Source organism: Panthera tigris, chromosome A3, assembly GCF_018350195.1.
Source record: "Panthera tigris isolate Pti1 chromosome A3, P.tigris_Pti1_mat1.1, whole genome shotgun sequence".
In the NCBI taxonomy this organism is placed as follows: Eukaryota; Metazoa; Chordata; class Mammalia; order Carnivora; family Felidae; genus Panthera; species Panthera tigris.
Window position 1 is genome coordinate 89,024,686 of NC_056662.1, and position 13,422 is coordinate 89,038,107.

The 13,422-nt window shown below is 35.7% G+C and overlaps 1 pseudogene; it reads right to left on the bottom strand.

Moving 5' to 3' along the window:
* Positions 1-691: 691 nt before the first annotated feature.
* LOC102959942 lies at positions 692-2,055 on the bottom strand (annotated as a pseudogene).
* Positions 2,056-13,422: the final 11,367 nt, after the last annotated feature.

Here is a 13,422-nt window from a genome sequence, read left to right on the forward strand (position 1 = left end):
TGTTTCCAGAAAACTTTCTCTGTGGATTTGCATCAACTTTCTCTGTAGACAATCATATTGTCTACAAATAAGAGTAATTTGGTCTCTCCCTTTCTAATTCTTATATCTTTCTTTTTGCGTCTTATTGCATTGGCTAAGATTGTCAGTACAATGATAAATAGACTCTATGGTAGTGGATATATATGTCTTATTCCTGACTTTAATTGGCACTGCTTCTGCAGTCTCATTTCTAAATATGATCTTTGCAGTAGGTTTTTACCCTTTAGTTTGGTAAAAGGTATAATTTTTAAATGAATTTATGTTGAATTTTATAAAAAAATTTTTCTAGACCTATAAGATCATTATAGTTTTTTTCTTCAACCTGTTTATATGCAATACCACTTTGATGACAACCTTTTACCCTTAAGTTTACTAAAACTTTACATTTTTAAATGATTGTAGAAAATTGATCAAATGCTCCTTCTGCATCTATTAAGAATGTTATATATTTTTCTTTAATCTGTTAATATGGTGTATTCCATTTGTGTGTATGTGTGTGTGAAACTGTTTTAATAAGATTGAACCCTTCTCAGTATTCCTAAGCTGTAAACATTGGGAAACTGAAGTATCAAAGGAAACACATCAAGGATCATCTGTAACAGAGAAAAATCTTAAAATTTCTTATTGTCTTTATACAATCAATGCATAATATTTAAGTAAAGCTGAATTCCTTATTAGGCATTTTTGCATATGCTGCCTTCTCCCTATCTTTATGTGCCTTTATCTTTTCTTTGGCTTTCAACAGTTCTGCCTGGATAGCTTTATTTTCCAGTGCTATCTCCTGAGCTTTCTTAAGATCAGTCAATGCTTGGGGCACCTGGGTGGCTCAGTCGATTAAGCATCCAACTTCAGCTCAGGTAAAATCTCATGGTCCATGAGTTCAAGCCCCACATCAGGCACTGTGCTGATAGCTCAGAGCCTGGAGCCTGCTTCAGATGGGTTCTGTATCTCCCTCTCTCTCTGCCCCTACCTTGCTCGTGGTCTGTCTCTCTCCCTCTCTCAAAAATAAATAAATGCTAAAAACAAAACAAAAAGATCAGCCAATGCTTGATCTATTCTTTTAATCCTTGCCATCCCTGAGCTCTATAGTACCATGATTTGGTATTTGATGGGTCTATTTCAAGAGCCTCCAAACAACTGCCAATTGTTCCCTGCCAACTTGACATCTTCAGTTTACAAGCACCAATATTCAGCTCGCAGCTTAAAGCTGTCGGTGCAGCTTCAATCTATCTGCTTTCTCAATAAGTCTTTGAACCTTCCACATATCTTAAAACTTTCATATATTTTTTTAAATATTCCCAGTTCTGGAATTTGAAGAAAAGTATTTCCAATATTTTTAAGTCTTCTGTTATTAGTAACATTTTATCTACATCTTTTAAATCTATATCTGCATCCTCAGGGAAACCTGGATGACTGTCATTAGAACCATCTTTTGGAGATATGCTCCAATCATCCCCTTCCTTCAATTCTTTGCATTCTGCAATAACACACAATTTGGCAGGTTTTACACCTTTCACTTCTACATTTTCCAGTATCCTTGCCACACCCATTCCTTTAATTACTTGGCCAAGTATCACATGTTTCCCATCCAAATGAGGAGAGGGAAACTGTTGTGATAAAGAACTGAGAACCATTTGTATTTGCAACCTGCATTTGCCATGCTCGATAAATCTTCCTGATCATGCTTATAATAAAAATTTTCATCCTCAAATTTTTCACCGTAAATACTTTCTCGACCTGTCACATTTTGATTTGAGAAGTCTCCACCCTGAATCATAAATTTCTTAATAATCTGATGGAAAGGGCATCCTTCAAAATGGAGAGGTTTCCCAGTGGTGGGTCCAATACCTTTGTCTCCTGTACACATGCACAAAATTTTTCTGCAGTTTTGGGTACAATATCTGCAAGCAATTCTAAGACAATTCAACCAACTTGTTCCCCTCCAACGTCCACCTCAGAAAAGACTTGGGAGTTACTAGGGTTGGAGGGCTGAGTTTGGGGGGATGGGTGCGGCATTTTGATTTGCAGATGTACTTGAGTGGGAACTCAGAGAACCTCTTGGACACCTGGCAGCGCGACCTGAAAGCCTGTTAATATGGTATATTCCTTAAGAGATTTTATGATGTTGAAATTCCTTACCTTTTCAGGACAAACCCTACTTGATTATGATTATTTTTATATAAATGACCAAATTCAAATTGCTAAGATTTGACTTAACATCTTAGCACTTTAGCATCGTAGGATAATTGGTTTATGATTTTTGTCTTGAATGGAATAATCTCTATTTTATTTCCAGCCTACTCTGTCATCATTCCAAATAATTTTTATTATACCTTTTCTCTTTTTACTCTTGATAAATCTTCATAGTGGTTTGTTTATTTTATTATCTCTTCCAAAGAACCATTTTGGATTTTGTTGATCTTCTCAACTGTACCATCTTTTTCTATTAACTGTATCTTTTTTTTCTATTTCATTACTTTTTGTTCTTATCTGAATTTTCCCTCTATTTTCTTTAGCTTTTTCCCCTATTGGTTTTTTCCTACATACTTATGTTGAACACAATTCATTTATTGCTAGTCTTTATTTTTATTGTAGCTTTTTGTTACAGAAATTTTAAAATATAAACAAAAGCAGAAAAACTACTATAATGAAACTCCATACACTCATCAGCCAGTTTCAACAATTTTCAACTCATTGCCAACCATGTGTTGGCCAATCACCCATCCCAGATTGCTTTGAAGCAAATTCTGATGCCATATATTTTCATGTGTAAATAGTGCAGCAGGTTTTTCTAAAACATAAGGACTTATTATATACAACCTAAAGAATTATCACTAACATACCTTAAAAATATACCGTTACAGGGGCGCCTGGGTGGCTCAGTGGGTTAAGTGTCCAACTTTGGCTCCGGTCATGATCTTGAGGTTTATGAGTTCCAGCCCCACGTCCAGCTCTGTGCTGACAGCTCAGAGCCTGGAGCTGCTTCAGATTCTGTGTCTCCCCCTCTCTCTGCCCCTCCCATGCTCATGCTTTGTCTCTTTCTGTCTCTTTAAATAAACATTAAAAAAAAATTTAAATATACCATTACAATCCCTAAAAAAATAAAACAATAATCTTTCATGTCATTCAATTTCCAGCATTCAAATTTCCTCAATTACCTCATAAATATTTATACAGTTTCTTTGACTCCTAATAAGGTCTAATAATTGCAATTGGTTAATATGTCTCTTATGACTGTTAACTTATAGGTTCTCTCTTCATCTTTTTTTTTCTTACGATTTATTTATTGATGAAGATAGATAGTGGGGCGCCTAGGTGGCTCAGTTGGTTAAGCATCTGACTCTTGGGTCAGCTCAGGTCATGATCTCATGGTTTGAGGGATTGAGCCACACGTCAGGCTCTGCACTGTTAGGTGTGGGATTCTCTCTCTCCCTCTCTCTAAGCCCCCTCCCTCTCCCTCTTTCTCTCTGTACTCTGGATTTTGTGATTGCATCCCTGTGGTGTTTAAACATGTTGCTCTGGTCACTGTATTTCCTGTGACTTGGCAGTTAGATCTAAAGACTTGATCAGATTCAGGTTTGTGATAATAAGGACCACTGATGATCATTGCCACTATCCTTTATGCTGTTTTCTGTCCTGTCATTTTTGGTTGTCTGAAGTTTTTTTTCCAGTAGATTCTTCAGGCAGAGATCGTGAGAATAGTATTTTCATATACATACATATATATATATATATATATATATATATATATATATATATATATAGCTCTTCACTAAAACATCTTAAAGAGCAAATTCAAGAACCATGAGTTAGGAAAGCTATCTTGACCAACCATCTCTTTCTGGTTTAGAAACACTCATCTCAGTTAAACATAGGGTAAGGTTCTCTTTCATGTTGTGTGAATGCTATTTGATTTGGACTTTTTTTCTCCAATTTCTTTGTATTTTCTGTTTATGGTTCTTTTTTAAAAAAATTTGTCTCCTTTATTACCTTCTAGAAAAATGATAAAAATTTCCATATCCACACTGCTCCCCTTTTAAGACCCTTTGCTGTTTTGGGGACACCTGGGTGGCTCAGTCAGTTAAACGTCTGACTCTTGATCTCCGCTCAGGTCATGATCTCACAGTTTGTGAGTTCAAGTCCTGCTTGGGGCTCTGCACTGACAGTGCTTGGGATTCTCTCTTCCTCTCTCTCTGTCCCTCCCCTTCTCTCTCTCTCTCAAAATAAATAAATGAACTTTAAAAAAAATAAAAATCAATTTCTAGTCTTTGAAAAATAAAATAAACCCTTTGCTGGTTTTCAAAGCATGTATTGTATTTCTGTTCTTTTAGTCTTTGTCCATGAATTTTTAATATACAATCTTAACTATTATTTTTGCTACTAACAAATAAAATTAGTCAATATTTTTTTTAAAATTTATTTTTGGGACAGAGAGAGACAGAGCATGAACGGGGGAGGGGCAGAGAGAGAGGGAGACACAGAATCGGAAACAGGCTCCAGGCTCCGAGCCATCAGCCCAGAGCCCGACGCGGGGCTCGAACTCACAGACCGCGAGATCGTGACCTGGCTGAAGTCGGACGCTTAACCGACTGCGCCACCCAGGCGCCCCTAGTCAATATTTTTAATTCTTCTCCTGATCATGACAATAACCTTTTAACAGGCCCATTGTTTAATATGCCCAATTTTATTATTGCTGTTGAAATTTTAATTTTGTAATTTAAAAACATTATTCTTAATAATTAATAGTTCATGAAAATTTATTGACAGATTAAAAAACCTCTATGCTTTTTTGTGTGTGCCTTTTGAGTTTTGTTTTTTCTTGCTAATCTACTCTTTAACATGTCTCTTATAAAGAAGGGTCTTTGGGTAGCAAACTCTTTTGGTCTTTGTATGTCTGAAAATGCTTCATTTTTACCTCTCTCTTGAATAAGAGTTTAATATGTTAAATGACGTAAAATTGTCACTTTATGTTTATGTTTAGTATTATGATATATAATTATAGTTATCCAAATTATAGGATATAAACTTCTAGGTGGATAATCTCTCTCAGTACATTGAAGAGACGTCTCCATTGTCTTTTTTCCCACTTTTTTCTGTTGTTGTATTACCATCTTTAAGTTTAAGTGTGAAGTCCAGAGGTATTAAATTCATTCACATGGTTGTAGAACCATCATCCCTATCAATCCCCATGACTCTTCTTGGATAACTGAAACTCTTTACCCATTAGATGGTAACTCCCTGTACTCCCCTTCACCGTCTCCTGGAAACCACCATTATACATTGTCTTTATGATTTTGAACATGTACTTCATATAAACGGAATCATATAGTATTTGTCATTCTGTGCTTACTTTACTGAGTATATTGTCCTCAAGTTTCATCCATGTTATAGTGTATGGCAGAATTTCTTTCCTTTTTAAGGCTGAATAATATTCCATTGTGTGTGTATACCACATTTTGCTAATCCATTCGACCACCGATGAACACAGGTTGCTTCCATGTTTTAGCTATTGTGAATAATGCTTCTGTGAACACGGGTGTACAAATATCTCTTCCAGACCCTGCTTTCACTTCTTTTGGGTAAAAACCAAGAAGTGGAATTGCTGGGCCATATGGTAATTCTATTTTTAATTTTTTGAGGAACTGTCATACTGTTTTCCATGGCAGCTTTACCTTTTACATTCCCATCAACAGTGCACGAGGTTTCCAATGTCTCTACATCCTCACCAGCACTTATTGTTTCCCGTCTTTTGGGTAGTGGCCATCCTACTGGGTATGAGGTGGTATCTCACTGCAGTTTTGATTTGCATTTCCCTAATGTTTAGCGATGTTGAACATCTTTTCACATGGTCATTGGCCATTTGCACATCGTTGGTGAAACATCTACTCAGATCCTTTGCCTATTTTTTAATTGGGTTGCTTTTTTATTATTGAATTGTAATAGTTCTTTATATATCTTAGCTACAATTGTCTTATCAGATATATGATTTACCAATATTTTCTCCCATTCTGTGGGTTGGCTTTTTACTGTGTTGATAGTGTCTTTTTTTTAAGTTTTTATTTAAATTCCAGTTAACATACAGTGTAATATTAGTTTCAGGTGTACAATATAGTGATTCAACACTTTCGTCCAACACCCAGTACTCATCACAACAAGGGCATGTTGATAGTTGTCTTTTGATGCACAAATTACTAAAAATTTTCACGAAGTCCAATTTGTCTATTTTTCCTTTTGTGTTATAGTCAGGAAATCATTGCCAAATACAATGTTGTGAAGCTTTTGTCTTATGTTTTCTTCTAAGAGTTTTATTGTTTTAGGTCTTACATTTAGGTCTTTGAGCAATTTTTAATTTTTGTATGTGGTGTTGGGTAAGGGTCCACCTTCATTATTTTGCATGTGGATATACCGTTTTCCCAGTACCATTTGTTGAAAAGACTGTTTTTTACCCATTTAATGGTCTTGGAGTCCTTGTCAAGAATCATTTGGCCATATACATAAGGGTTTAATTCTGGGCTCTCTATTCTATTCTATGGGTCTATATGTCTGCTTTATGCCAATACCACTCTGTTTTTATTACTGTATCTTTGAACTAAGTTTCGAAATCAGGAAGTAGAAGTCCTCCAGTGTTTTTCTTCTTTTTCAGTATCGATTTGGCTATACAGGGTCACTTGAAATTCCATACAAATTTTAAGATGGGTTTTCCTATTTCTGTGAAAAACATCATTGGGATTTTAATAGGCATTGAATCTACAGATCACTTTGGGTAGCATTGACATTTTAACAATATTGCCTTCCAATCCATGAACATAGAATCTATTTCCATTTGTGTCTTCTCCAATTCTTTCAGCAATGTTTTCTAGTTTTCATTGTACAAGTCTTTCACCTCCTTGGTTAAGTTAATTCCTAAGTATTTTATTCATTTTGATGCTACTGTAAATGGAATTGTTTTTATAATTTGTTTTCAGATTGTTCATTGTTTGTGTATAGAAATGCAAATTATTTTCATGTGTTGACTTTGATTTGCTACTTTGTTGAATTCATGATTTATTCTAACAGGTTTTTTTGTGGGGAATCTTTAGAGTTTTCTACATATAAAGTCATATTATCTGCAAACAGAGATATTTTACTTCTTTTTCACTTTGGATGCCTTTTATTTCTTTTTTTTTTAAGTTTATTTATTTTTGAGAGAGAGAGAGATAACACAAGCAGGGGAAGGGCAAAGAGAGAGGGAGAGAATCCCAAGCAGGTTCTGTGCTGTCAGCATGCAGCAGCCTGATGTGGGGCTTGATCACATGAACCATGAGATCATGACCCCAGCCAAAACTAAGAGTTGGATGCTTAACCAACTGAGCCACCCAGGCACCCCTTATTTCTTGTTGGAAATTTTTTAGTAATCTCTACACCAATGGGGGCTCAAACTCATGACTCTGAGATCAAGAGCTACATGTTCTTCCAACTGAACCAGCCAGGTGCCCCAACAGCTGTATTCTGTTTTTGTTTTTAAATTTTTTAAGTTTATTTATTTATTTTGAGAGAGAAAGAGACAGCGTGAATAGGGGAACGGCAGAGAGAGAGAATCCCAAGCGGCCTCCATGTTGTCAGCACAGAGCTGGACACAGGGCTCGAACCCATATACCGTGAGATCATAACCTGAGCCCAAGTCCAACACTTAACTGACAGAGCCACCCAGGCGCCCCTTCTAGTCGTGTTTTGAATACAAGTGGTGAAAGCCTTGATCCTGATTTTAGAGGGAAAGTCTTTCATCATTGAATATAATGTTTACTATGCATTTTTATTCTATGATTCTTACTATGTTGAGATAGTTTCCTTCTATCCCTAGTTTGTTGAGTGTTTATCATGAAAGTCTGAAATGTGCTAAATTTTATCAAATACTTTTTCTGCATCAATTGAGATGATAATGTGTTTTACCCCCTGCATGTTGATGTGGTGAATTATATTCATCAATTTCCATATTTTGAACCATCCTTGCATTCCAGTAATAAATCCCACTTAGTCATAGTGTATAACCTTTTAATATGCTACAGAATTCTGTTTGCTAGTATTTTGTTGAGGTTTTTGCACCTATGTTCATCAGGAATATTAGACTGTAGTTTTCTTGTAGTGTCTTTGTTTGGCTATCCTGTATCAGGTAATGCTGACATCACAAAAATGAGGAAGTGTTCCCTCCTCTTCAGTTTTTTAGAAAAGTTTGAGAAGGATTGTATTAGTACTTCTTGGTAGAATTCCCCTGTGAAGCCATCAGGTCCAGAGGTTTTCTTTGTTTGAAGATCTCTGAATACTGATTCAATCTTCTTACTAGTTATAGGTCTATTCCAATTTTCTATTTCTTTGTGATTTAGTCTTGGTAGGTTGTGTGTTTCTAGGAACTTGTCCATTTCATACAGGTTATCCAACTTTGGCATACAATTGTTCATAGTATTGTCTCATAATCCTTTTATTTCTATAAAATTGGTAATAATGTCCCATCTTCATTTCTCATTTAGTAATTTGAGTCTTGACTTTTCTTCTTAGTCCATCTAGCTAAAGGTTTGGCAATTTTGTTGATCTTTTGAAGAACCAACTTTTGGTTTCATTAATCTTCTCTGTTGCTTTTCTATCCTCTATTTCATTTATCTCTGTTTTAATCTTTATTATTTCCTTCCTTCTGTTATCTTTGGTTTTAGTTTATTCTTTTTTTTCTATTTCCTTAAGTTGAAAATTATGTTGTTGATCTGAGATCTCTCTTTTGAATGTAAGCATTTATAATTATAAATTCCCCCCTCAGTAGCACTTTCATTGAATCCTATGAGTTTTGGTATGTTATGTTTCATTTTTGTTCATCTCTAAGATTTTCTCATACCCCTCATGATTTTTGTTTTTATTTATTGTTTGTTTAAAAGTGTGTGGCTTAGTTTTTTGTGAATTTTCCAGCTTTCCTTTTTTTATTCACTTCTAACTTCATCTCATTGCTGTTGGAGGAGATACTTTTAAAATCTGTATTTTAAAATCTATTGAGACTTAATTTGTGACCTAATATATAGTCTATCCTAGAAAATGTTCCATGTGCACTTGAGAAAAAAAATGTGAATTCTGTTGTTAGGTAGAGTGGTCTATATATGTCTGTTAGATTTAATAGTTTTATTGTGTTAAGTCTTCTATTTCCCTACTTATCTCTGTCTGGTTGTTCTATACGTTATTGTGAGTAGGTTATAGAAGCCTCCAGCTTTTACTGTAAAACTGTGCATTTATCCCTTCAATTCTATCAGTTTTTGCTTCATATATTTTGGTCCGTCACAAAGTACGTAACAATTTGCATTAAACTTCTTGCTATGTTGAACTTTATGTAATATATAATGTCCTTATTTGTCTCTTATAACCTTTTTTGGCTTATAATCTATTTTGCCTGATATTAGTATATCCACACCTGCTCTTTTTTGGTTACTGTTTTCATATAATATCTTATTCTATTGTCCCACTTTCAATTTCCTTGTGTCTTTGGATCTCCAGTGAGATATAGTGTTGATGTAATAGATTTGGATCATTTGTTTTTATCTATCTATAAATATGCCCTTTTTGTCCTCATATACACAATAACAATTTTATCTTTAGGCACCAGACCAAAGTGATAGCGAAAGTGAGGAGGAGTTTGGCAAGTGATTGTAGGTGCTTCTATTCCCCTACCCTTTGGGCGAACAAATATGAGGAACATCCTTCTGAGGAATATCCTCTCTGGAGGACATAACTAGGTATCTCCCGCTGGAGGGGATAGAAGTTGCTTTCATCTCTACTTTCAGCAAAAGGTACTTGTAGTTTTTGACTGCAGGAGTCAAATTCTGTAATATTTAACTTTCTTTTACAAATATAACAAATGTAAAATTAAACCATGATGCTACGGAATGTTAAGCCAACCCAAATAAGGATTTCATAATTTGATAAATCTGACTGAAGTAAATTTTCAATAGAGATAATACAAACTAAGAAAAAGATCTACCAACAGTCATAAAATGGATACTACTAATAAAAAAAGAACAGAATATTACATTTAAATATTTACACTGAAATCAAAAAACATCAAATTTACAAAGGATACAGAGCTTCACATCTACAAAGAAATAAACTAAGACTCAAAAGATTAAATGATGGAAATACTTTAGTGTAGAGAAAAGCTTGTGTCAAACCCTAGTTTTGTCATTTACCAGCTGAGTGATCTTGGCTATTGTTAATCAGCTTCTCAGAGTTTTAATTTCCTCACCTGTACAAAGTAAGGGTATTATTTGATTTACAAAGTGGCTATTAAGATTTAATATGATAAAATACCTAGTTCAGTTTCTCAAAGCCTAACAACTGCTCAATAATTATTATGATCTTACCCAAAGTCACAAAACCTGTTGGCAGAGCTGGTACTGGAACCCAGGTGTCTTGACTATTGGTTGATGTACTGCCCTTTCCAAGGCTGCACTGTTTCAAGGCTTACATTTAAGTCATGTTAAAACTAAGATTCAACTCCATTGGTATACAATATGGATGGACATATGCATATGACTTCAACTAAACCAAGGTCAAGGTCTGATCTTTGTGAATAAATTGATTGGCCATATTTCATTCAGCCCCATCTTCAGAAAGTCACTTCCGTGACCTGAGTAAGAGTGAATCAGGTATGAAACTAAACTGTTTATTAAACCACTTCTATGTAATTATCTCTCTTTAACCTATTTCTGTTCTCTCTGGAGGACATAACTAGATTAATTCCAAAGTTCACCTTTGATATTTTTATGTTCATACACGAAGTACAACACATTGATAGACCATTATATAAAGGGAATTTGTGAATCTTGGGGCGCCTGGGTGGCTCAGTCGGTTAAGCGGCCGACTTCGACTCAGGTCATGATCTCGCGGTCCGTGAGTTCGAGCCCCGCGTCGGGCTCTGTGCTGACAGCTCAGAGCCTGGAGCCTGTTTCAGATTCTGTGTCTCCCTCTCTCTGACCCTCCCCTGTTCATGCTCTGTCTCTCCCTGTCTCAAAAATAAATAAAACGTTAAAAAAAAAATTCAGACCTAAATGTAAAAGCTAAAATAACAAGGAAAAAAAAAATAACAGGAGAGTATCTTCATGACTAGGGGCAGGGAAAGGTTTCTTTTAAAGGACACAACTCTCTCTCTGCCCCTCCCCTGCTCATGCTCTGTCTCTCTCTGTCTCAAAAATAAATAAACGTTAAAAAAAAAATTTTTTTTTTAAAAAAAGAAAAAAAAAAGGGGCGCCTGGGTGGCTCGGTCAGTTGAGCATCCGACTTCGGCTCAGGTCATGATCTCACGGTCCATGAGTTCGAGCCCCGTGTCAGGCTCTGTGCTGACATCTCAGAGCCTGGAGCCTGTTTCAGATTCTGTGTCTCCCTCTCTCACTGCCCCTCCCCTGCTCATGCTCTGTCTCTCTCTGTCTCAAAAATAAATAAACGTTAAAAAAAAAATTTAAAGGACACAAAAGCAGATAATTAAACTTTATTAAAATTGGTAATTTTTGTTCATAAAAAGACCAACAATAAAAGAATGAAAAGGCAGGCCCCAGAATGGGAGAAGATATTTTCTTCTCTTTACAGTGCAACAAAGAACTTGATCTCAAAATATCTATCTATATGTAAACCATCTTACAAATTAATAAAGAAAAGATAGTAACCCAATGTAAAAATAAGCAAAGCACTTAAGAGGCACTTCACACAAAAAAGGATATCCAAGTGGTTGATAAACTTATGAAAAGATGCTGAACATAAACATCTTCAGGGAAATAATTGCATATTAAAACCACATTTTGCTAAATGACACATAGCTAAGAGATTTAAATGTAGACAGTCTGTTAACCTCTCTTGCTCTTTTTACTAATATTTAAATTGAGAATATTAATACCTGTCCTTAGAGGAATTTATAGCCTAAGTGAAATAACAGAAAACAGATAACTATGTACTGAACAGTGAATTGTGTACTAACTCCAGAGCTAGAGACACAGTGAGTACATCCTTTACCATAAAATCAGCACAAATAGACTTAAAATGTTCTTAAGCCTTCCATCTTTTTCCAACAAGTTTTTTCTTGTTCTTTGTCAACTCCCCCTAATTCCAGGATGCCTGCTGCTGCAGATTAGCCCATTGAGAGTCTCAGTGCATAAAGTGACACAAACCAGACCCTTGGCCCTATAAATCTGTCCTCATCCTATCTCTCACTGAACACTTTTAAGAAGTTTAGCCCAACACATCTACCAATGTAAATAGCCTCTCTCCTCCCCATAATAGTTACCATTTAACTAAAAACATCATCTCATTTAATTCGTGTACCAATCCCATCAGGTGAGTATTATTTTCTCACTTAATAAATCATTCCCATTTTACAAGAAATTAGAGGCTTGGAGTGAATAATCCACTTATCCAAAGTCACAGAAATGACAGATTTTTAAAAAATTAATGTTACATTATTTTTTAGTATATACGCAATCAGGGGATGTAGACAACAGTAAATTTTTAATTAGGATGAAGAATGGAATTTATAATTGTAATCTAGACCTAGAGAAAAGCTAAGATTTACTGAACATTAGATAGATTTTTTTAATATTTAAAAAAAAATGCAATTTTTCACTTATTATTTTTCAGTCACTATGCCAGCTACCAAAGATATCAAGATAAGACTTCATAAATACCATCACCTTGGTCATTGGTTTTCAATGTACAGTTCCGAGATCAACAGCATCAGCATCACCTAAGAAACTGTTTAAAATTAATATTTTTAAGCAGCACCTACGTTACTGAATCAGAAACTCTCAGGATGGTGCCCAGTAATCTGTGTTATGAATGTTGTAGGTGATCCTGATGCATGAGAAGCACTGCCCTAAATCATCACTCTAGTCTCCCAGGTGAGGAAATTTAGGAGGTGACTTGAGAGTATGGATCAAAACAAAGATTTGCTAGAAACCAGTCTCCACTATGCCAATAATAGAAATGATGGAGATGTAAATATAGGTTTATCCAACTCCAAAATCCACATTTTTTTTAAAGTTTATCTATTTAAGAGAGAGAGAGAGAGTGTGTGCACACACAGGAGAGAAAGAAGCCCCAAATCCCAAGCAGGCTCCATTGTCAGCACAGAGCCCGACATGGAACTTGATCCTACAGACCATGAGATCATGACCTGAGCCAAAATCAAGAGTCAGATGCCCAACCAACTGATCCCCCCAGGTGCCCCCCCCCCAAATCCACATTTTCTATCCCTGTGCTCCACTGACCCCTAACAGCATGAGCTGTTATTGTCTTTATGGGTCTGAAGAAGTGGGTGCCCATGTCCCTCCTCATAGGCATGCTGTTGGTACCTTGATACTGCTATTGGTGTGGGGGTGGGGGGGGAGT